The 23,473-nt window shown below is 38.6% G+C and overlaps 1 protein-coding gene across 1 annotated transcript in view; it reads right to left on the bottom strand.

Annotated features, from left to right (window-relative positions):
* The window catches only part of LOC130931882 (Na(+)/H(+) exchange regulatory cofactor NHE-RF2), a 94,659-nt gene that overhangs the window by 59,839 nt on the left and 11,347 nt on the right, over nucleotides 1-23,473 (bottom strand). The gene's annotated exons all lie outside the window — the stretch shown is intronic.

Raw genomic sequence — 23,473 nt, 5'->3', positions numbered from 1 at the left:
ATTTTTGGACGTCCATGGAAGTCAATGGTGGCACCCTTCATAAGCGTCAATGGAATTGGGGAAGTTTGGGGGACACGTCCTATTGATATCTGGTCATTTTCTGTTGATTTGGGGAAATTTTGTTTTTTCCCCATTGAAAATGAATGGGAAAAATTTTGGACGTCCATGGCCGTCAATGGCATCGACATCCATATAGTCAATTGAATCCAAGTACATTGGCATCAGTAGATTCGACATGCATGGCCGTCAATGGCATCAATGCAATGTAAATTCCATTGGAAATCCCATTGGAAGTGAATGGGAACTTTTCCCATTCGAAATGAATGGGATAGTTTTTGGCAAATTTCCGAGGAAGCGTAATTTTTTTCCAAATTCTGTATACAACTTTTATGCCCCTCACCGTCCCGGAATTTTTGATGGCCAAATTATGTGATTTGGTCAAAAATTGTAGGACTAGATACATTTTGAAAGTTTTTTTTTTTTCACGGAAAATTGCCGTTTACGGACGAACGGAAAAATTTTCGGGGCCATTTGTAAAGTTTCCTGTGTCACGCTAAAATTCCGGTCGTGCCGATACTTGAACGGTGCCGATCGGTCTAACGGTTCGGGCTGTGAAGCGCGCGTTTTTTTTCCATTCAAAATGAATAGGAAAGTTTTTGGCAAATTTCCGGGGAACCGTAAATTTTTGCCAAATTCTGTATACAACTTTTATGCCCCTCACCGTCCCGGAATTTTTGATGCCCAAATTATGTGATTTGGTCAAAAATTGTAGGACTAGATACATTTTGAAACTTTTTTTGTTTTTCGGAAAATTGCCGTTTACGGGCGAACGGAAAATTTTTCGTGGCGGCTTGAAAAATTCCCATCGTCACGCGAAAATTCCGGTCGTGCCGATACTTGAACTGTGCCGATCGGTGCTACGGTTTGGGCTGTGCGTTGGCTCAAAAAAACGCGGAGAATAAGATGAATAAATAATAAGTACAACTAGAAACTGCAATTTCGGGAGAAATTACACACCTTGGTCTTTCCTCTGTGGAGATACAGATCTTAGCCCCACTCAGGTCTATCAATAGAATGGATCATAATGCCAGTCATTGGCACTAAACATAGTTAAAGCCATTAGAAAAGATTGGGAGAATTGGACGTCCATGTCCGTCAATGGCAGCACCCTCCATAATTGTTAATGGAATTGGGGAAGTTTGGGGGACACGTCCTATTGATATCTAGTCATTTTCTGTTGATTTGGGAAAAAAAAAAAATTCCCATTGAAAATGAATGGGAAAAATTTTGGACGTCCATGGACGTCAATGGTATCAACTTACATAAGCGTCAATGGAATCCAAGTACATTGGCATCAATAAAATGAACAAACATGAAGAAATGCCATTGGAAATGAATGGGAAGTTTGGACGTCCATGAACGTCAATGGCATCACCCTCCATAAGCGGCAATGCAATCGGGGACATTTGGGGGACACGTCCTAATGATATCTAGTCATTTTCTGTTGATTTGGGGAAAAAAAAAAAAATCCCATTGAAAATGAATGGGAAAAATTTTGGACGTCCATGGACGTCAATGGTATCAACTTACATAAGCGTGAATGGAATCCAAGTACATTGGCATCAATAGAATGAACAAACATGAAGAAATGCCTTTGGAAATGAATGGGAAGTTTGGACGTCCATGGACGTCAATGGCATCACCCCCCATAAGCGGCAATGCAATCGGGGACATTTGGGGGACACGTCCTAATGATATCTAGTCATTTTCTGTTGATTTGGGGAAAAAAAAAAAAATTCCCATTGAAAATGAATGGGAAAAATTTTGGACGTCCATGGACGTCAATGGTATCAACTTACATAAGCGTCAATGGAATCCAAGTACATTGGCATCAATAGAATGAACAAACATGAAGAAATGCCATTGGAAATTAATGGGAAGTTTGGACGTCCGTGGACGTCAATGGCATCACCCTCCATAAGCAGCAATGCAATCGGGCACATTTGGGGGAAACGTCCTATTGATATCTAGTCATTTTCTGTTGATTTGGGGAAAAAAAAAAAATTCCCATTGAAAATGAATGGGAAAAATTTTGGACGTCCATGGACGTCAATGGTATAAACTTACATAAGCGTCAATGGAATCCAAGTACATTGGCATCAAAAGAATGAACAAACATGAAGAAATGCCATTGGTATTTAATGGGAAGTTTGGACGTCCATGGACGTCAATGGCATCACCCCCCATAAGCGGCAATGCAATCGGGGACATTTGGGGGACACGTCCTAATGATATCTAGTCATTTTCTGTTGATTTGGGGAAAAAAAAAAAATTCCCATTGAAAATGAATGGGAAAAATTTTGGACGTCCATGGACGTCAATGGTATCAACTTACATAAGCGTCAATGGAATCCAAGTACATTGGCATCAATAGAATGAACAAACATGAAGAAATGCCATTGGAAATGAATGGGAAGTTTGGACGTCCGTGGACGTCAATGGCATCACCCTCCATAAGCAGCAATGCAATCGGGCACATTTGGGGGAAACGTCCTATTGATATCTAGTCATTTTCTGTTGATTTGGGGAAAAAAAAAAAATTCCCATTGAAAATGAATGGGAAAAATTTTGGACGTCCATGGACGTCAATGGTATAAACTTACATAAGCGTCAATGGAATCCAAGTACATTGGCATCAAAAGAATGAACAAACATGAAGAAATGCCATTGGAAATGAATGGGAAGTTTGGACGTCCCTGGACGTCAATGGCATCACCCTCCATAAGCAGCAATTCAATCGGGGACATTTGGGGGACAGGTCCTATTGATATGTAGTCATTTTCTGTTGATTTGGGGAAAAAAAAAATTCCCATTGAAAATGAATGGGTAAAATTTTGGACGTCCATGGACGTCAATGGCAGCACCCCCCATAAGCGTCAATGGAATTGGGGACGTTTGGGATATACGTCCTATTGATATCTGGTCATTTTCTGTTGATTTGGAGAAATTTAGTTTTTTCCCCATTGAAAATGAATGGGAAAAATTTTGGACGTCCATGTAAGTCAATGGCGGCACCCTTCATAAGCGTCAATGGAATTGGGGAAGTTTGGGGGACACGTCCTATTGATATCTGGTCATTTTCTGTTGATTTGGGGTAATTTTGTTTTTTCCCCATTGAAAATGAATGGGAAAAATTTTGGACGTCCATGGCAGTCAATGGCATCGACATCCATATAATCAATTGAATCCAAGTACATTGGCATCAGTAGATTCGACATGCATGGCCGTCAATGGCATCAATGCAATGTAAATTCCATTGGAAATCCCACTGGAAGTGAATGGGACTTTTCCCATTCGAAATGAATGGGATAGTTTTTGGCAAATTTCCGAGGAAGCGTAATTTTTTTCCAAATTCTGTATACAACTTTTATGCCCCTCACCGTCCCGGAATTTTTGATGCCCAAATTATGTGATTTGGTCAAAAATTGTAGGACTAGATACATTTTGAAACTTTTTTTTTTTTCACGGAAAATTGCCGTTTACGGACGAACGGAAAAATTTTCGGGGCCATTTGTAAAGTTTCCTGTGTCACGCGAAAATTCCGGTCGTGCCGATACTTGAACGGTGCCGATCGGTCTAACGGTTCGGGCTGTGAAGCGCGCGTTTTTTTTCCATTCAAAATGAATAGGAAAGTTTTTGGCAAATTTCCGGGGAACCGTAAATTTTTGCCAAATTCTGTATACAACTTTTATGCCCCTCACCGTCCCGGAATTTTTGATGCCCAAATTATGTGATTTGGTCAAAAATTGTAGGACTAGATACATTTTGAAACTTTTTTTATTTTTCGGAAAATTGCCGTTTACGGGCGAACGGAAAATTTTTCGTGGCGGTTTGAAAAATTCCCATCGTCACGCGAAAATTCCGGTCGTGCCGATACTTGAACTGTGCCGATCGGTGCTACGGTTTGGGCTGTGCGTTGGCTCAAAAAAACGCGGAGAATAAGATGAATAAATAATAAGTACAATAAAGTTGCACAATAACAATACCTTGTTCTTTCTTTCAGAAAGACCAAGGTAATAAAGTTGCACAACAACATAACCTTGTTCTTTCCTTCAGAAAGACCAAGGTAATAAAGTTGCACAACAACATAACCTTGTTCTTTCCTTCAGAAAGACCAAGGTAATAATCAATTACGTGGCGTTTTTAAAGTGGAAATGGAAAATGGATAATAGTATCATTAGAAGTTGTTACAATGTGCAATACGTATTCTTTATTTTTCATATTGTTATGTTGCTATGTTTGTTTTATCTGTAAGCACTAATTTTGTTAATATTTAATGTTGCAGAAAAGGTCTTATTTATTAATTTATTTTAGGGCTGTCAAAATTATCACGTTACCGGGCGGTAATTAATTTGTTCAATTAATCACGTTAAAATATTTGACGCAATTAATGCACATGCCCTGCTCAGACAGATTTAAATGACAGTACAATGACATGCCCACTTGTTAATTGTGTTTTATGGAGTTTTGCCGCCCTCTGCTGGCACTTGGGTGCGACTGATTTTATAGGCTTCAGCACCCATGAGCATTGTGTAAGTAATTATTGACATCAACAATCGCGGGCTACTAGTTTATTTTTTGATTGAAAATTTTACAAATTTTATTAAAACGAAAACATTAAGAGGGGTTATGATATAAAATTTCTATAACTTGTACTAACATTTATCTTTTAAGAACTACAAGTCTTTCTATCCATGGATCGCTTTAACAGAATGTTAATAATGTTAATGCCATCTTGTTGATTTATTGTTATAATAAGCAAATACAATCCTTATGTACAGTATGTTGAATGTATATATCCATCTTGTGTCTTATCTTTCCATTCCAACAATAATTTACAGAAAAATACGGCATATTTTATAGATGGTTTGAATTGCGATTAATTACAATTAATTTTTAAGCTGTAATTAACTCGATTAAGAATTGTAATCGTTTGACAGCCTTAATTTTTCAAATGTATCATTTAATAGTTTTTTTTTAAATCCATTTTTAAATTTGTTCAAAATGATGTTGTGTTGCACTTGTTAAAATAAAGCCACCTTGTTAAACAACCATTACCTGCACTGAATTGGAATACACAGAATTACAGTACACAGCTTTAGAGAACACTGAACTTAACACGTGTATGCATAGTGACATTATTTTAAATGAGTGGGCCGGTCTGAGGCATGAAATTCCAGGGCTGAAAATGAGTCCCACTCCGGCCCTGACCACAGTGATAACCAACGTGTGGTAATCTACGCTGACTCTCAGCTGTGAGTGCACAAAGAACACTTTAGAGCTGGACATCGACAAGCTTTTCTGTTGCACAATTTTTGTGCCAGCACTATTGTGCAAGCAGCACATTCAAATCCATGTTCTACCTTTATACGTAATATATGTATTATTCACATTACATTTACAGTCAAAATCATGACTCTCACACTACCATTTCTGTGGTTACCATAGCAACCAAAGATTACCTGCTGAAGTGGTCCGTAATAACTAATACGGGTTAATACGAGCGGACCAGCCAGTAGGATGCTCGTGTATCTTTTTGTATACCGTGCTTGCACAAACTTTATGGATGTTTGTATTCTAAAATGATGTTACAATTTCAATTCATACTCAGTAAAAAGGTATGTAATTGCCTATTAATGACAAAAAATGAACTCAAAATTCAATTTTGTATGAATGAAACCCCTCCACTGACTACAATGTAGGTTCTTGAATGTATCATTGATTGACTGAAAATTTTTATTTCGAATACTTAATACATAGGTACTAATAATCGTGACAGTAATGAAAAGAAAAGAAAAACAAAATGAGTATTCGAAAAGGAGTGAGAAGAAGTAAAACTTATTTACTCCCACCCCTTGTCCTTCAGTCCTGACATATACGTTCCATTCCTTACATTTAAATATATACATTCTTGTTTAACACATAAACAATCTCACCATGTAACTCTGCATATTACCTATACACAAATGTTGCAAGGCCCAGTCCATTAATCAGCCTAGGAAACATAAATAAATGAATAAATATGTGCTATAATCACAAAAACCACAACACCGAGTTGTTATCCGTATCACCCTCATCTTTATATTTTTTGAAAATCATATCTTTATACAGTTTCTTAAATTGTCCTATATTTTTACATTCTTTTAAATCCACACAAAAATTCTTCAGTAGTTTCACCCCACATATTGATACGCAAAAACTTTTCCTTGTCGTCCGAAATCTGGGTACTTTGAAGTCCCAATATCCCCGTAAATTGTAACTTTTTTCATAGTTTGTAAAGAACTACCAAATATTCTGAGGTAAAAAATTTCTTATAGCTTTGAACATTATTTGTGCTGTTTGGGATTGTACGATATCCAAAAACCTGAGCAATTTTGACTTAAGAAATAGTGTGTTTGTAAGATCCTGATAACCAGCTTTGTGTATGACCCGTAATTTCCTTTTCTGCAGTACATTTACTGAATATAGCAAAGTTTTGTAATTATTGCCCCATACCTCGGCACTGTATTGCAAGTAAGGAGAGACTAGTGAACCATATAGAGCAGACATGTCCAAAGTCCGGCCCGGGGGCCAAATGCGGCCCGTGGTCAAATTTCATCCAGCCCCCAGCCTCTGTCATAAAATCAATCACATCTGGCCCGCACACAGACTTAATAAATTGGTCAGCAGTACTGCAAACAGCAAATGAAGTAGCTTACACACAAAATGCTGCTCCTCATTTACCCACTAAAAGGCAGCAGCACTTTAACCCTTTATTGCAAAATGTATCACATTTAATACACCTAAAATTTATGATTTTCAGACTAATTTAGAATTTTGACATTTCTTTTTGAAAAAAAAAATTATGGAGGCAAGTCGACACATGCATCTGCAGGTTCCATGAGAAAAAAAACATGATTTACCATGGGTTATAGATATTAAAGCACTTATTACACGTATTCATTTTGACTTTTCACAAACTTGAAAAAAAGGTTCCTTTAGGACCTTATTTTTCAAATTTTGGGATTCTCTGATAATTGCTTCATGTTGCAGGTATTTAAGGGCTAAGCAACATTACTCGGTGTGACCCTCTACTTCCAATTTTCTAAAATGGCGACAATCAACAACAAAAAAGTTGACTGTGACAGCCGACGCTTCAAGGATAGGTGGAAATTGGACTATCACTTCACTAAAATATGCAACAACTGTGTCTTGCCTCATTTGCAAAGAGACAGTCGCTGATTTTAAAGATTTCAATGTGAGGCGATATTACCAAACAAGACACGCTGACATGTACGACAAGATTACAGGGAAGATACGCAGCGAGAAATTGAAGCAACTTGAAGCTAGTTTAATTTCACAGCAGTAGTATTTCGCAAGAGCCTGAGAGTCGAAAGAAAACGCCGCAAAGGCTAGTTGCGAGATTGTTGAAATTATTCATTAAAAAAATAATAAAGCAAATGTGACACACTGAATGGCTTGCTAAATTTTGCTTAAATATATTGTTCTACGTAAAGGACGTCAGCCACATTTTTACCACGCCAAATCTGGCCCCCTTTGCAAAAAGTTTGGACACCCCTGATATAGAGTGTGGAGTGATTTGGAATCCAATACCCACTTTGCTTTATTTATTATTGTAATGTTCCGTGAAGTTTTGCCCTGTATATATTTGATATGTTGTTTCCAGTTAAGTTTTTCATCAATAATTACCCCCAAAAACCTGATTTCATGTACTCTCTCAATTTCTATCCCATCTACTATTATCTTCAACTGTACATCGTTTTTACAGTTCCCAAATAATATTATTTTTGTCTTCTCTAAATTTAATGATAATTTATTATTACAGAACCATGTTTTTAATTTGTTCATTCCTGTTATTATTTCCCCCTGCAATTATAATATGTTATTCCCTGAGTGAAAAATATTCGTGTCATCAGCAAATAATACAAACTGCAGTAGCTTGGAAACCTTGCACATATCATTTATCATCATATGATGCTATAAAACAAAACTAATGTAATATATTTAGAATCCCAATCACAGAAACACTGCAATAACAAAGTGAATTTGCAAGGTGATTTGAAATGTCGAATCCCGCATACAGTGGGGTGAATAAGTATTTTTTCAACCACTAATTGTGCAAGTTCTCCCACTTGAAAATATTAGAGGCCTGTAATTGTCAACATGGGTAAACCTCAACCATGAGAGACAGAATGTGGAAAAAACAACAACAGAAAATCACATTGTTTGATTTTTAAAGAATTTATTTGCAAATCATGGTGGAAAATAAGTATTTTGTCAATACCAAAAGTTCATCTCAATACTTTTTTATGTACCCTTTGTTGGCAATAACGGAGTCCAAACGTTTTCTGTAACTTTTCACACACTGTTGCTGGCATTTTGGCCCATTCCTCCATGCAGATCTCCTCTAGAGCAGTGATGTTTTGGGGCTGTCGTTGGGCAACACGGACTTTCAACTCCCTCCACAGATTTTCTATGGGGTTGAGATCTGGAGACTGGCGAGGCCACTCCAGGACCTTGAAATGCTTCTTACGAAGCCACTCCTTTGTTGCCCTGGCTGTGTGTTTGGGATCATTGTCATGGTGAAAGACCCAGCAACGTCTCATCTTCAATGCCCTTGCTGATGGAAGGAGATTTTCACTCAAAATATCTCGATACATGGCCACATTCATTCTTTCCTTTACACAGATCAGTCGTCCTGATTCCTTTGCAGATAAACAGCCCCAAAGCATGATGTTTCCACTCTCATGCTTCACAGTTGGTATGGTGTTCTTCGGATGCAATTAAGTATTCTTTCTCCTCCAAACACGAGAACCTGTGTTTCTGCCAAAAAGTTCTATTTTGGTTTCATCTGACCATAACACATTCTCCCAGTCCTCTTCTGGATCATCCAAATGCTCTCTAGCGAACCGCAGACGAGCCTAGATGTGTAATTTCTTCAGCAGGGGGACACGTCTGGCAGTGCAAGATTTGAGTCCCTGGCGGTGCCTTTGTTACTGTGGTCCCAGCTCACTGTAGGTCATTCACTAGGTCCCCCCGTGTGGTTCTGGGATTTTTGCTCACCGTTCTTGTTATCATATTGCGCCACGGGGCGAGATCTTGCATGGAGCCCCAGATCGAGGGAGATTATCAGTGGTCTTGTATCTCTTCCATGTTCTAGTAATTGCTCCCACAGTTGATTTCTTCACACCAAGCGTTTTACCTATTGCAGATTCAGTCTTCCCAGCCTGGTGCAGGTCTACAATTTTGTCTCTGGTGTCCTTCGACAGGTCTTTGGTCTTGGCCATAGTGGAGTTTGGAGTGTGACTGACTGAGATTGTGGACAGCTGTCTTTTATACCGATAATGAGTTAAAACAGGTGCCATTAATACAGGTAACGAGTGGAGCCTCGTTAGACCTTGTTAGACCTCGTTAGAAGAAGTTAGACCTCTTTGACAGCCAGAAATCTTGCTTGTTTGTAACTAACCAAATACTTCTTGTGCACTCTAATTTGGAAATAAATTCTTTAAAAATCAAACAATGCGATTTTCAGTTTTTTTTTCCACATTCTGTCTCTCATGGTTGAGGTTTACCCATGTTGACAATTACAGGCCTCTCTAATCTTTTTAAGTAGGAGAACTTGCACAATTGGTGGTTGACTAAATACTTATCTGCCCCACTGTATGTCAGTGTTTACTGTACAACCTTTTCGTATTGAAAATTAAATTAATCCAATCAGGGTTAAACTGTTATATTTATAAGTAACATTTTACTGTACCTTCTAAACGAAGACATTCAAACTTTAACGACTAACTAGCAAAAATGTACGGTAATGTTAGGTAAAGTGATACTGTAACGCCTTACATTAAATGCCAGGCCTGTTTAACCACATTCATATTAATGACTTTAATGATTTTCATGAGCTACATCATTATTTGCCATTATGTGTGACGTACAAAATACAACCCATTCATGACTCGGTAAAAAAGAAAAAAAAAAGGGGGATTGTGCTCCGGTAATTATATTGTGAATAGAGTATGTCCTCAGGGTGAACACACATTTACATTTATGATCAACACTGAAAGACACACAGCTGTGTTCACACAATCCTTTCATGCAACTCACTCGTTTGTTTCTGCATTACACACCTAAGTGAGGAGTTAAATATCAGTCTTGCATTTCCCCCCTCGAGAGACTTTTGCATCCAAGAGACCAACGCACACACAAGTGCATGATCCAGACCCCTGCGTCTTGATGTAACGTATTTGGTATTCGAGACAAGGGGGGCTAAATACGAGCTCCAGATGTTAGTCAAAAGGGAACACTCATTTGCTTTCAGTGAGTCACTTAAGTCGTATTTCATGGTAAACGTGATGCACAAGCTGATGTTGATCAAGTTGTTCGATGTTGTTTTATGTGCAAAATTCCTTTGCTTCCATGCTGTTTGTACTTACGGCTAGATGTACTGTATATACAACCTACTAGACCTATTTTTTTCATCATGATTGTTGGATGGATTTGAACTAAAGCAATAAATATGGGAAGAGACTCTAAGCCTTGACTTAAGAATTTTTCCACAACAACTATCTGCAGTGTCTAAGGCAAGCAAACAACCAATTGCTATGCAGAACGGATGTTTCAGTAACCGGTCAACTACAACATCCTCATATAGACAACCCTAGGGACCGTCCGACTGAGGCATAGATAGAAAGACTCCGCACCGTAACATTTAGAACTGAAGGCTTTGGGAGTCAATTTGAAACATCTTGACAAGTCTCACTGCCTCTTTGCAGGTTCCCATGCCCTTGATGAGTGAGAATGTAAACAGACATTATTCAGTCAGAACAAACCGAGGTCAATTGCAGAATCGGAATAATGGGAAGAGAAACTACGGCAGAGAAAAAGAATGGCTTGTGATTTGAAGTAAACAACATCATCTCTCCAACATGGTAAGTGCCATTATGACATGGGAATGTACTAGTGCTGCAACGATTAATCGATTAACTCGAGTATTCGATTAGAAAAAAATATTCTAAATAGATTTTGTTGCTTCGAGTATTTGTTTAATTAAAGTGGCGTTTTAATGGTTTATTTTGAAAGTGTTTGTATTAAGTTTTATTTATTAGGGTGGATACACTGCCCTTTGGTCTGCCTCATTTCACATGGCTGAATCCAACTGCTCCCTGTTAAGACCAACATAAGCTAAGTTTTTGTTTTAATGAATGTTTTTTAATGCATTCATAATTTAGTTTATAGGTATATTCGGCCGTTTTTTGGGGAATATTTTATAGCATTGAAGATAGCGGACTTTTGTTATGTAAGTTAACCAATTATTATTTTGTTGTACATCGATCCTCATTTATTTATTATTATTTTTTTCTTATACCGTTTGAGGCTCAGCTCAAGTATTTCAATTTGTCATGTTCCTTATCCGATTACTCGATTAATCGAACTAACTAGTTCATCGATTAATCGACCAGTAAAATAATGGATAGCTGCAGCTCTAGAATGTACAGTACTGTATTTCTGAAATAAACTGTATACACTCATTGCTCCATTTCAAACAGATGCTACTAAACTGAGTAAGTAATTCGCTGCCATTGACACTGTTAGACGTCCAATCCATTTGAACTGGGAGGGTGGCAGCAAATGAACAAACATTTGTAGTGATCAAATGGATTGGACATCTACTAGTCATAAAGTAATTCAAATTCACAGCAGAAGGAGAAAATAAGCCAAAAGCATCAATTCTACGTTTTATTTTAAATCACTTTTGGTGGCATTTGAAGAAAAAACAAATACACACTGTTACTGTCCAAAATCAATCTTATCCCCCCAAACAACCCTGACTTGTGCTCCCTGAACATGTGAGAAGCAGATGGCAAGACAGGTAGGTGCTGATTGTATCCAGATAACTCCCATGCTGTTACATGAGTGTTGACAGACCACATCTTTTTCTAATGTTAAAATGAAGTAGGGATCATATTTAGGAAGTATGTGTTTATTAGACACCACAGATGATGAGCATGATTCTACCACAATGGAATTCACCACTTGTTAGATCAGGCCTCAAGACAGGAGCAACACATCTTATGAACACAATCGTGCCACTGCCAAAGCGCATTCATTGCCCTTGAACTGTGAAACTGTGAATAAATGAATGCAGGAAAATAAAGTACTGTATTTTTCAGACTACAGGTAGTAGGGTTTGGCATCGAGCATCGATGGGATCCAGGACTAACACTCCGGTTCTCCCGGAACCGTTCGAATTTTACAATTTCGATTCGATGTTTCGGTGCCCTTACGGCCGACTGGAAAAAATTAGCTGCCCAACACCACAAAGAAAAGCCACATGAAGCGTGTGTTTGTGCATTACAACTTGATTTCACCCATGGACACAATGTGGTGGCGTTGAAAAGTTTGGCTCAACTTCACAAAGAAAAATGACCAGTCAGCTCAGTGCAACATTTGCAACACAGCTATATCATGCATGCAAAGGTGGCACAAATAATATGATTACCGTATTTTTGGACTACAAGTCGCACCTGAGTATAAGTCGCACCAGCCATAAAATGCCCAACGAAGAGAAAAAAAACATATATAGGTCGCATCAGAGTATAAGTCGCATTTTTGGGGGATAAAATCCAACACATAGAACAGATACGTCATCTTCAAAGGCAATTTAATATAAAAATACAATAGGGAACAACATGCTGAAGAAGTGTACAGTGTACAGTGCATGAACAACGAAATGCAAATATACTGTCCTCACCAGGAAGCTACGGCCCGTTCCTGGCTATACAGCGGGCTAAACTCCCAAATGACGCTGCTGGACGTCCGTATAATTTGCTGAATCAATTTCGTACTTGATACCAAACAGGCAGTGGCGGAGCTAGAGGGGGGGCCGGGGTAGCACTGGACCCCCCTAAAATCTGATTGGACCCCCCAGGTGCCACCCCAGATGATTGACAATGACATATCGCTGCACCGACTGCTAAGTCCTTCCTGTACAGTAGTTGGCGCTATGTACCTTAAAGCGTTGCAAATTCGCTTTCATGAGGAGAAGAAGAATCGCCACTGAAACGGAGGAAGATTTGAAATTTGAGTACTTGGACATCGTTGACGGAACGGAACACGGAAGATAAACAAAGTGACAAGAACAAACAAGGAGACGAACTTGGATACCCTGCCTTCAAGCCACTGAAATCCTCGTCGTAATGTAAGTTTTTTGCTGGTGTCCTAATGAGTCAATGCTTAAATTTGTAGGAAGGAGATTTTTTGTTGTCGCTAAAACAGAGAGCCACGGCATCAAGCAAGCGTTAACGTTATCTCATGTCGTCTAGCTTCCAACAGCCGCTCGATATTAACGTCTATATTTAATTCATTTGGGTCGCTATTTACATACATGTTTCTCCAATAATTGTAGAGCATTAGCCAGCTGTCTCATGCTCTCTTGCCTTAAATGAAACGTCACGTGAACACGGTAGTTGGCCGGGCCTGCTGTCAACTAGCTTAAAAGTCAGAATATTAAATTTATGTCTACGGTGGTTTATTTGCCCCGAATTTTTTAAGGCTTGAAGTAGGGATTTAATCATTTACCAACATTGTGTGATTATGAGTGATGCTAGGAGTAACGTTAACAGGACTGGCTCATTGTTTCATAGGGACAGTTCAGAATGAAAAGGCAGGGGGCCAAGATTTATAACCTCTTTTTAAAGCGATCCAAGTCTGGGACGAATCAGGCTCAGGATGAGAAAGAATCTGGCACACACTGCCCATCACCAGGTCAGTCAGAGCAGAGAAGCAGCTTCTCTGGTCTGAGAAGCAGTCACATGCTCACTTCAGCAGTAATTTTTCAGATACAGGTTTCCTACGTGAGTATGGAAAGTATGGAACTTGATTTTTTATATTTAGTTCTATAGTAGTAGTTCTACTATATACAGTATTTCCATACAATGGCTTCCATACCACTAGTATGGAAGCCATTGTATGGAAATATATTTATCTTAATAGTTATCTTAATATATTTGATAAGATATTGATAAGAGAGAAGTGTGTGTGTGTGGGGGGGGGTCGTGTGAGTAACTTTGAATGTGTTGGTGCATTTTCACCATTTTTGTAAAAAATAGTTATTATTAATGACTGATTGAAAAGTTGTTACCAAGTTGTGTTTTACATTTTTTACATCGTTAAAATGTTGATAGGGGGGGGGGGGGGGGTCGTATGAGTAACTGTGAATGTGTTGGTGCATTTTCACCATTTTTGTAAAAAATAGTTATTATCAAGTTAATAAACAAATTATATACATAAATCTCATCACCTGTGTGCTTAGTATGTACATTTCAACATTTGACACTCTGATTGCAATTGATAAGTCAAGAAACAAATGTATTGTTATAGTCTGTGGACCCCCTGAAATAGCCTCGGCCACCCCCTGGCCACCCCAAGAATAAAAGTCTAGCTCCGCCACTGCAAACAGGTTCGCATCAACGTAAATAAATGATAATTAGGTGCTATTACAGCAATGACACAAACAGTTAGCATGCATTCGCTAGCATTAGCACATCGTTCAAACAACCACACAACTGACTCTAAGTGTCCGATCGCGGGTGGAAAACAAACAACAACATCAGAAAAGATGATACACACAGGCGTTGCCTCTGTAGAGATATTTTACAAGCATAAACAATGAACGTAGGTTCGCAGCCGTGTTTCTCTCTTGCTAACTCGCCCACTCACTCAGAGCTGCGTAACTGTCGGTCTTGTGGCGTGTGAGCGCTCTTCTTCACGTAAACAAGTGCGAGTGCGCCCCCACGAGGGCGTGAAAGCGCCACAAACTAAAAGCATGCATTTCAATATAAAAAAGTCAATAATACAATGTATTAAGAGTTATTTAGATAACTATAGCATAAAGAACATGCTAACAAGTTTAACAAACCATCAGTGTCACTCCAAAACACCAAAATAACGTGAAATGATATCATAATTAGGGCTGTCAAACGATTAAAAGTTTTAATCGAGTTAATTACAGCTTAAAAATTAATTAATCGTAATTAATCGCAATTAATCACAATTCAAACCATCTCTAAAATATGCCATATTTTTCTGTAAATTATTTTTGGAATGGAAAGACAAGACAAGATGGATATATACATTCAACATACGGTACATAAGGACTGTATTTGTTTATTATAACAATAAATCAATAAGATGGCATTAACATTATTAACATTCTGTTAAAGCGTTCCATGGATAGAAAGACTTGTAGTTCTTAAAAGAAAAATTTTAGTAAAATTTATAGAAATTTTATATTAAAACCCCTCTTAATGTTTTCGTTGTAATGAAATTTGTAAAATTTTCAATCAAAAAATAAACTAGTAGCCCGCCATTGTTGATGTCAATAATTACACAATGCTCATGAATGGCTGAAGCCTTTAAAATCAGTCGCACCCAAGCGCCAGCAGAGGGCGGCAAAACTCCATAAAACACAATTAACAAGTGGTGTTTCACTGTACCGTCATTTAAGTCTGTCTGAGCGGGTAATCTGCGTTAATTGCGTCAAATATTTTAACGTGATTAATTTAAAAAATTAATTAGCGCCCGTTAACGCGATAATTTTGACAGCCCTATTCATAATGTGTTAATAATTTCACACATAAGTCGCTCCTGAGTATAAGTCGCACTCCCAGCCAAAGTATGAAAAAAACTCGACTAATAGTCCGAAAAATACGGTACACATCTTTGGCTTCATGGAATACAAGTGCCGAGTAGTGCATAGCTAAGTGCCGCATATTTGACATGCTGCTCCTCTAACCAGTCAGAACTAAGCAAGTGAAACAATAAATTACGTCTGTCTTCTGCTGCCCCCGCGACCCGAGCCTGGATTAAGCAGTAGATGATTAATGGATGGATGGATGGATGGATGGCTGGATGGAATAGTACAAGAATAAGTCGTATTATTACATTGAGCAAATGTAGCTTTATAAGCAGCTACGTACTTACGTAGCGCGTTGCCGCCTCCGTTAAACTCAACAGTGTTAAGAGCATCTTTTGTTTTAGAATCGGTTTTACAAATAAGGAAATCCTTATTATTTGGCTCATCTACATCAAACTATAATCAACAGAAGATATGGATTTATACTAATGCTTCATCGTAGCTCCCAGCTAAAGTACAAGTATTTAAAGTGTGGAGCAGCTCACAGCTACCTTACCCCTATGTAATATTTGCGACTTTTTCTCGCTTTTTCATATTTATGCGTTCAAGCTTCATTTACACCCAGTGAACGTGTGTTCTCCACTGCAGGAGACAGTATCTGTCCAGAACGCTCACACTTCCTGCCTGAGAAGGCAGATATGATAATTTTCCTCAACAAAAACTTTATACTGTACCCGCTTTTAATCTGGACTGGGTTTTACAAAGTTAGCGTGGGAGCTCAATAACATGTAAAAATGCCTGCATCATAAGACACTCTAAAACATAGGCAAAAGAATATGTGTAAATGTTTTCTCCGAGAGCTTTTGAAAAATAAACATCTTTGTGAAACTGCACTCCTGTGGAAAAAAAAACATCATATTCAAGTTCAAAGACCGATATTTATATACAAGTTATAAATAGCCCTGTGAGAAATTCATAGTTAAATGAAAGTTTAAAAAAAAATCATTAAGAAGTTAAGAACTTAATATAAACGATGCAATTTTTTGACTCTGCCTATTAGAAAAATCCAAATAGAGAACCGTTTGGAACAGGAATCCAAACGTAGAATCGGAACCGTTTAAATTCAAACGATGCACAACCCTAGATGTTTCTGTCACACAACTTAAAAAAAACAAAAAAGAAAGAAAAAAGCCACTAAAGCCCCTTCCAGACTAATATCCCGCTAAATTCCCATGTAATGTGACGTGGGATTTACCCGTGTGATGATTTTCAGACATAGGGACATGTACCAGGAATTACCCATGTTGGCGACTCGGCGCTCATCGTGCAGGGAGGGAGGGGGACGAGATTTTATAACCCGGACATTATATCATTTTTGGTTGAAATCGGCAACAAAATAAACCACACATTTCCAAAGATGGATGATACTGTCGCTTGCTCGGCTCTAAGATCCAGTGGCAATTTATTTCGTTATGTTCCAGTTTAATTTTGCTATCTTTGCAGTTTGCCACGTTGATAATTGCGATGTTTGCTACTTTTTGTCTCACTGTGAAGAAAGAGGAAATGACGATCGGCCCGCCATAATATTTACGTTAACAGCCTTCGCGCTGTGATCCGAGATTTAACCGTCTGGTTTCATACATGCCGTGTCCTGGTTAAGTCCCGGACATTATACTAGAACATGACCCGGTTAATGTCCGTGGCATCTCCGTGTCAGTCGACCCCGGCTAAAATGGTGGACGAGGTTCCGGCGTTGTGAAGTCGAAATCACGTACTGTAAGTCGGGTACGTCGTAACCTGGGAACTACCTGTCTAAGTCGCACCAGCCAAAAATGTGCAATGAAGAGGGAAAAAAACATGTAACATTTAGGTTGCATTTTGGGGGAAAATTTATTTGATAAAATCCAACACCAACAACAGATATGTCATCTTGAAAGGCAACTTAAAAATAGAATAGAGAACAACAGGCTATATCAGTGTATGGTATGCTAACGTTACATGATGCATAAACAACGGACTAAGAACGTGCGCGGTATGTTAATGTAACATACCTATTACGAAGTATTCAGACAACTATAGCATAAAAAACATGCTAACAAGCTCCTTATTACGGTTTAGTGTAAAATTAACATGTGAAATGATATTGAATAAGTCACACCCCCGGCCAAAGTATGAAAAATAACTGCTTATAGTCCACTCAGGGCCGGCCCAGGCCATTTGGGGGCCCTAAGCAAAATAATGCAAACTGGCCCATATTTTTGGCCCACCATTTCGTCACAGTGTACTGTGAAACCCATACATGCAATCCAACCCATACGTCCATATTTTGTATATTAATCAGATTTTGTTGCACTGCATACTTCAAACTTCTCACCCCAAATGATTGTCAGTACTTACAGTAGATAGCGCCAAACGTTTTTCTAAAAGAGGAAAGAAAGAAGTTAAGGAAGAACTTTTATTTTTTTAAGCTTGTAATCAAGTATCAAAACTCACATAGGTCAAATAAAGCAAACTGTAGTAAACAAAATAGAATATAAATTAAACAATTGCCAGATTGGGAGCCCCCGAGTGGTCAGTGGCCCTAAGCAGCTGCATAGTCTACGTATAGGCTAGGCCAGCCCTGAGTCCACTTACAGGTATAGTCCAAAAAACGGTAAGTGATAAGCGGTGTTGACTACTAGTACTGCAGCTGTATCTTCTTTCTCTTGCTGTCGTAGTAGAAGTCAAGAAGAATGTTTGCTTCTTTTCATTGTCAAAAATTAGTTTATCATAATTCTATTCCAACGCTAGAGTAACAAATGAACTGATTTGGATGTAGAACGAAGCAGTTATTTAGTGATGATAAAGCTACAGATTTCTCGGAAAGCATATGACCATGCCAGAATCCAAAAAATAGCTTAGTTTGCCACTGATACTTAAGTTGTGGATGCTGCTACCTTTCAAGAAGGTGGAAATGGCAAAAAGGTGGTTTCCTTTTGAGTTAATGGACCAGTTCCTAACCACTGCAGGTCCCAAGCCCTGATAACACTTAAAAAGATGCCAAACTAATTTTGTGAATGCCTTAAGAGTGGCGACCCATGACAGAGAAAATATGAAAATAACTTCTTATTCTCGACTAAAAAAGAAGCCTAATTCAACATTCATTCACTATCGTAATTTTCCACTTAAATTGCGGCTTTTAACAAATTTGGACATTATTTCCAGTGTGTTTAACTGAGATTTGGAACAATACATCTTTTTGCAACAACTATCCTGTTTCGTTCCAAACAGTGTCAGATCAGAAGTGGAACAAAACTGGAAAAAAATACTAAAAAAGACCACAACATGTTCACAAGATAACGCCAGAAGCCTCACAATATAACACCTTCAATGTAAGTGCCAGGAACATGTCTAGCTGATTAAATGCTGAGCATGCATATCTGGTGGAAGAGGGATTACATGTTATCTGACATTCATTCATTAAAAAAATGTACTGAGAAACTGACACCTGACACACAACCTTTGACACACCTTCTGTGCTTATGTGAGCATTTTCTGTGGGGGGGTACAGACAAGCGCTCTGGCACCTCAGGTATGTGCTCAGGTAAACTGACACGTTTGAAACACCCAGGTAAAGGAGGGTGTAGACGTACAATTTGCAGTATGTTGACACGTGCAAAGGAAGTTCTAACAGAACAAGTGACTGTCTGTGTCTGTCTGTAAACATCACAAATCAGAAAGAGCCTAAAGGTGTGGAATGCAACAATATAAGACAGAACCAAAGTAGTGGTGGTTGTCGGCGGATAGTGTCAATCAAATGGCAACTGATGGAGCAAACAAGCATGCACAAAACATACTGTAAACCGTAGGGCTGCATGATATTGGGGAAAAAATGACATTGCGACTCTTTGGGGTTTTGCAATATTAACACTAGAAGAATTTTCAGCCGATGACTTGAATAGCTCTGTTTGGCATGACTTTGGTTGACTCACCATGACCCCTTTGTACAGGTAGTCCCCAGGTAACGAACTAGTTCCATTCCTACACTGGCGATTTCTGAGTAAATTGGAATTAACCAGTTAAGTACCCATACAAAATAACTATCCAAAAAGTCAAAAAGTATTTTAATTGGTTTTATGATAAATGCACCGCTCTCTGGTGGTAGTGTTGGGTCTGGCTGGACTGTATGACTGACGAGCAGACTCGTCTGACGTGGATAGCTGCGCTCTGGTTTGGTCCAAATTAGGCTGTAAGTTGTTTCAGCTAAGCCTGTCGCAATATGCAATAATTCCATTTATCGCACGATAAATAAAAATGAAGGCGGTAATTTTTCCGCTGCGATTTTTCGCCTCGCGTGCACGTGTGTGCGCGCGTGCGGCAGACGTGCTGTTAAAAGTTCAGATTCCTTGTTACCAACTACGCAAAATGCATCTTCGTTCCAGGTCCGGAAAAAAATAGCCCCGGAGCCAATCGTTCCCATTATATCCTATTGTTCAACGTTTACCGGCCGCGTCAGTGCTCCGGATTGACTGCGGACCATCTCTGGTATGCTGGTGTTGTTGACGTGTGAGCGCTCACGTCAGGGGTGGCCTTTCACGCGGGGCGGCTATTTTTCGGCACAATACCGGATATTTACAATGAAGTCCGCCAAAACTTTGTTACTGACTTGGCTGCTACGAACAGCCTCGCTTTGACAACTGACATGATGAACATTGAGTGGCAAATTAAGAGCGCTGTGCTTCAAACTCGTCCTGTTTATGAAAGTCGATTGTCATATGCTGGTGTTGTGCAGTAATGAGCAGACGTGACTGTGGCGTTTGCTAACTTTTTTATGGGCGCACACACTAGATATCATGAAAAAGCAAACTAGATGTGCTACGTTCCGTGCCATTGGCTACGTGAGCCTAGAGTGATTATGGGAAACGTAGTCCATATACTACATCGATGAATTATAAACCACCATGACTGAATGGAAGTTAAGAAGGCCAAATCAATCCATACCAGTGACTATAGATAATGCTGCAAATATTATTAATTCAGTACGTGACACAGATGGATTCGGACCACAAATAGGATGTCTTGCTCATGTAGTAAACCTAGCTGCTAAGAGAGCTGTAGCAATCAACAGTGTGCCCCACCTCACTTTACAAACAGTGAAGATTGCTCTCAGCACTTTTATACAAAATGTCTTCAGATCAGTAAAAAGTAAGCACATAAGTATTATGCATTAAAATGCATGTTTATATGATGGCAATTTAATTTTTGCTCGTTAGCAAAAAAAAAAAAAAAAAAAAAAAAAAAAAAAAAAAACGAAACAAAACAAAAAATACAATTGTTATTTTTTTCCCCCAGAGCATTAAATGTATTAAATCGGATCGAAAATCGTGTCCCCCATATCGAAAATCGTATCGAACTGTGACTTAACTGTATCGTTGCATCCCTATGGAACGCCATAGTAGAAGCTATGAGGGGAAAAGTTTTCATTTGCCTAATTGCATAAGCTATTGAATGCAATTTGATCTTTTTTTTCTTGAAAAACACATTTTATTTGTTCTGTGTTTCTCAGCGGTATTAATATTGTTGTCTTTTTCTTAAGAGGCATTGTCTATTGTTTTTAGTTGTGATTTCTTAAAAAGAATTTTTGAATTTAAGAGTAAATATTTATCGTGTTTAAGTGGGTGTACTTGATCTATTAATATATACTGTATTCTCACTGTGTTATTGTAAACTGGTTTAAAGAAAATTGGGGGGGGGGGCGCAATAATATCGCATATCGCAATAATTTATATAGATAAATTATCGCACACTAAAATTTGTTTTCGCGACAGGCCTAGTTTCAGCTAATATATGTTCATGTATGCATTTAATATCAAGTTTAAAGCTTCAGTTTGTGGAATTATGTGTGAGCGATTTGCTATAAAGATGCACCGATACTGATACCAGTATCGACAGGGGGGTAGGGCCGATCCGTCCCGAAACGGTGGTATCGGTATCGGCGAATACCAACAAAGAGGGTGCTGATACCATTTACTGGTCCAGTATTACAACACTTGACCGCAGCTTTTTTTTCTCCTGACGCTCACCACACTCTCTGTTACGTGATGACACGTGATCACTTTGCATGCCAAGTAGCTATCGCTATTAGGCTGCTCCAGACCAATGAGAGCGGGACCATAACTGCTCTTAACCAATGCCTGGGCAGCTTTTTCATTTGGAGGAAAAACAAAGTACGAGAGGAAAATGTCGGCGGTCTGGTAATATTTTATCTTATAATCTCCGTCGCATACAATGGCTGCATGCAAGGTGGCGTTAAATCGGCCAATTTCAATATCTCGAACCGGATAAAACATTTAAAGACGAAACATGTGAATGAACACAAAGAGTTTGAGGCTGCAACAGCAGGACTGCTATCCAGAGGAAGGTGGCTGGACCAGAGCAACAATCTCTGGTCAGTTCAGTTCGTCTACTTTATTTTTATTGTCTTTTACTGAAAAAAAGCTGCAGTAATTTGAACCTGTTTTAAAAGTAGGGTTGCAACCTTTCAGAAATAAAAATGGAGCAGTAATTTGAGAGCTGTTTCAAAAGTAGGGTTGCAACCTTTCAGAAATAGAAATAAGACCAAAAGCCGTACATATACATATACATGTATATATATATATATATATATATATATATATATATATATATATATATATATATATATATATATATATATATATATATATATATATATATATATATATATATATATATATATATATATATATATACACACATATATATATACAGTGCCTTGCAAAAGTATTCGGCCCCCTTGAATCTTGCAGCTTTTCGCCACATTTCAGGCTTCAAACATAAAGATATTAAATTTAATTTTTTTGTCAAGAATCAACAACAAGTGCGACACAATCGTGAAGTGGAACAACATTTATTGGATAATTTAAACTTTTTTAACAAATAAAAAACTGAAAAGTGGGGCGTGCAATATTATTCGACCCCTTTACTTTCAGTGCAGCAAACTCACTCCAGAAGTTCAGTGAGGATCTCTGAATGATCCAATGTTGTCCTAAATGACCGATGATGATAAATAGAATCCACCTGTGTGTAATCAAGTCTCCGTATAAATGCACCTGCTCTGTGATAGTCTCAGGGTTCTGTTTAAAGTGCAGAGAGCATTATGAAAACCAAGGAACACACCAGGCAGGTCCGAGATACTGTTGTGGAGAACTTTAAAGCCGGATTTGGATACAAAAAGATTTCCCAAGCTTTAAACATCTCAAGGAGCACTGTGCAAGCCATCATATTGAAATGGAAGGAGCATCAGACCACTGCAAATCTACCAAGACCCAGCCGTCCTTCCAAACTTTCTTCTCAAACAAGGAGAAAACTGATTAGAGATGCAGCCAAGAGGCCCATGATCACTCTGGATGAACTGCAGAGATCTACAGCTGAGGTGGGAGAGTCTGTCCATAGGACAACAATCAGTCGTACACTGCACAAATCTGGCCTTTATGGAAGAGTGGCAAGAAGAAAGCCATTTCTCAAAGATATCCATAAAAAGTCTCGTTTAAAGTTTGCCAAAAGCCACCTGGGAGACACAGCAAACATGTGGAAGAAGGTGCTCTGGTCAGATGAAACCAAAATTGAACTTTTTGGCCACAATGCAAAACGATATGTTTGGCGTAAAAGCAACACAGCTCATCACCCTGAACACACCATCCCCACTGTCAAACATGGTGGTGACAGCATCATGGTTTGGGCCTGCTTTTCTTCAGCAGGGACAGGGAAGATGGCTAAAAT

This window comes from Corythoichthys intestinalis, chromosome 16 (genome assembly GCF_030265065.1).
Source record: "Corythoichthys intestinalis isolate RoL2023-P3 chromosome 16, ASM3026506v1, whole genome shotgun sequence".
In the NCBI taxonomy this organism is placed as follows: domain Eukaryota; kingdom Metazoa; phylum Chordata; class Actinopteri; order Syngnathiformes; family Syngnathidae; genus Corythoichthys; species Corythoichthys intestinalis.
This window is presented reverse-complemented; position numbering and strand designations above follow the sequence as displayed.